The following is a 3,440-nucleotide window of genomic DNA, read 5'->3' as shown; positions in this document are numbered from 1 at the left end:
CTGGCTGGTGTGGCTCAGTGGATTGAGCACCGGCCTGTGAACCAGAGGGTCCCTGGTTCCATTCCCAGTCAGGGCACATCCCTGGGTTGCGGGCCAGGTCCCCAATCGGGGGCACGGGAGAGGCACCCACACATTGATGTTTCTCTCCCTCTCTTTCTCCCTCCCTTCCTCTCTGTCTAAAAATAAAATAAATAAAATCTTTAAAAAAAATAAGATTTGAAAAGGCTTGCTTCAGTCCCTCAGTTCATTTAGAAACCAGGATTGTTCCTCTTTTGAGGCACTTGTCTCCTGCTTTAGTGTTTTTGAATGGAGTCTCTAAACAATCTTGAAAATGTATCAGTGCCAAGCATGGAGTCATAAACTACACAGTGTGTACTAGAAAGCCGGCACCGGGGCCATTATTTATTCTGCAAAAATATTTAATTCTCTCTTATTTTGTAGAAACCAATCCTCAAATCCCAACACTGCCCCAGTTTACTCTTGTTGAGAAAAGAATAAAAATGCCCCTATAACATTCAGTTATCTATGGTCACTAACTAGATGAACTACATGGAATAAACATGTGGCCTTTAATTTTAACTTTCCCTAATCATGGATAATCTCATGCTGCCCTTTCTCAAAGTACCATGCAGCTCCTTCCCTAGAAAGCACACGTGTGCAAATGAACAACATAGATGATATATTATTTATTACAACAAAAGGAACCTAGTCAGCTCAAATACGTTTGTAGATTATGCTACACATTATCTTTTGTGGAAAAGATGTTAGGGAAGCATTTGTATTCTAAATGCAAAAAAGAAATACATTTTACTTGGTAGAACTCAAACATCATAAAGTAAATTGCATAATACATTTAGATTTTAGATTTTTATGTATAATAACACTTTATATTCCAGATGAAATTACTTATAGCTAGATACATTTGTTTAATTATTGTACATACTAAAATGTATAAAACATTTGCCAATACACCCAAAAACATAAATCAAGGGAAAGGAGAAATTCCTGACTGATTGCCTTACTTAGAAATACTGACACAGTAGTTTATCTTATGAATGATCATATTTAGTAGCCTAACTAATAATCTGCACCATTGTCTATTCTACAGTGAAAAAAAATTTGAGCATCAACATGACTGAACAATGAGGAGATAGATGAAAATGTTTATATTGTTATGAAAAATGATTTAACTTTTTAACTTCAAAATATTATGTTTTTCAGAAATCAGTCTGAGAATGAGCTATAAACTCATTAATTTGCTCTAAAATACCAACTTAAAAATTAAAAAAATATATAAAATATCAAAACTTGTGTCTTAAGAATAGGTTATAATAATTTTAGTTATTCTAAGATCATGGTAATAATACTTCAACTGAAAATTCATTATTGTATATTTGAAAGCTTTAAAAAACTGCTTTTCTCTTTTCCTATATATTATTAATGAAAAATGGCCTTCAAATAATCTACAGGCTTTATGTAATCCCTAAAACTTCACCATAAATTAAATCATTTTGTGTTAAGACAGTTTCTGTGAGCTGAGTAGTATTTGAAAATATACAAAAAATTAAAGGGCAAAGAAAATAAAGTATTTTTTTTTAGGCTTCTCTAATATAAAATTCGTGCCTACTCAGATTTGGCCTAGAATACAATTTATCTTTTTGCATTGTCTTTTGAGGAGAGGGAGAGGAAGGGAGGAAGGAGAGCAGCTTGTTAAGCAAATGAATAGTGCCCCACTTAGTGGGCTTAGCTTGGAAGGACTGTTTTGAAACACTTGAGAAGTGTGCAAACACTGTAATTGCCACACAAACAAAAGCCACCCTGCTCAGCAGAACCTGACCTTTGATATGGAAACTACAAGTCACTTCTTTTAATAAAGCAGGATTTCTAGATGGCATCCCTTGGGTCCTGCCGGTTTATGAAGTAAATACACTCCTACTTTTTCAGACAACACTTCCCTCCTGATACATTTGGATCACAGGTGGCCGCCAGTGTTTCGCCCTGGGCCTTCCCTTGCGATGCACCAAGAAGGTTTAGTGCCAACGCCCCCAACCTGGTAGTTCTTTCAAGTCCGTGCGGGTTAGAGGGCTAGGAACATGGAGGGATTTCCAAAACTGTAGATTATTTTTTTCTCTCCCTAAAAAACAGTCCTCATAAGCTTGCCTTTGAACTTTGAAAGGTAAATGCTGGATTAGCGTTTCTCGTTATTGGCAAGATGTGAACAGTGGCAGTGCTATGTCCATGAACTGTAAGCTTAGCAATGTGTAATAATTTTGTGGAAAATATTTTACAGATACACATAATGTCAATTTACCCTCTTGAAAATGCTGTCTTTAACAAAATGACCCTGAACCGAGTTCTAAGTATTCAAAGGCTCAAGAAATTTCAGTGACCAACCCAAGGAAGACTTTGGCAAGCAGAAATTTTCTATGGGAAGAATGGCCTCAGTAGGTCAGAAAAGGCATGCCACACTCAAAAAGGACAAAAAGAAATAATTTAATCAAGGGACTACTTAAACATATGAGGTCAGGGTTACAGGAAGATAAAAGGGGATGGTGGAGAGAGTATCAGCCCTCGAGTTGAAGGCTAAGGCAAGGGAACAGTCACTGGGTCTCAGAGACAGGGCGATAGATAGCTGATGCAGAGCTACCCCATCGGAGGATTTCCTTGTTGAGGAACCAAGCTGCCAACAGCTCAAGGTTTGCCATGCAATAAAACTCCCAACTTCTTTCCCCTGAACTCATTAATCTCCTACCAGGGCCTCCCAATGGCTAAGACCATTGACAAGGACATGTGTTGATGTGGCCTATACAAGGTAGGCCACACAACAGCCACGGCAGAATGGAGATACTTATGGAAAAGGCTGGAGGACGAAGACTGTACACTCAAATTTCCTAATATTTAAGTAGCCTGAGAGCTGTTTCTAAAAGAAAAATCACTGAGTAAAAGTGTATGGAGAGCAGTGTCAATGTTACTCGAGAGGGCCTTTGTGAAGACTTTGCAGTTTCCCAATCAGCCCAACTTCGTTAAGAAAAAAGGCAGGGCACCTCCATTCTGAACATATCTTTTAATTTCTCAGAAAAACAGCCTCCTAACTCCTCAGTTCTCCACTGCCTACTTGCTCAATATATTAACATTGCCCACAGATTTATCACGGAAGAGGCAAATGGGTTAGTGGTCAGAGCCATAGATTTGAACACTGTTGATCCTAAACATTTCTTCAGTGGTTCCAAGGTGATAGATTTTGTCATTGATTTGACTGAATCCTTCTTATATCATCAGTGTGTGTGATGGGATGCGAGGTATAGTCAGGGGCAGTCCAAATTCTTGTAAAGATAATGCCTTGAAAGGTCTTCAAAAGAGTAATCCCAGACCCGGAATCCACTGCAGAAGAAACACTTCTTTATCCTCTGGAGGACCATTGTCTCCAGAATTTCCTTTCA

The sequence above is a fragment of the Pteronotus mesoamericanus genome, unplaced genomic scaffold, assembly GCF_021234165.1.
Source record: "Pteronotus mesoamericanus isolate MK-2021 breed Mesoamerican mustached bat unplaced genomic scaffold, CSHL_Meso_final scaffold_651, whole genome shotgun sequence".
NCBI classification, from domain to species: Eukaryota; Metazoa; Chordata; class Mammalia; order Chiroptera; family Mormoopidae; genus Pteronotus; species Pteronotus mesoamericanus.
Note: the sequence above shows the minus strand (reverse complement) of the source record.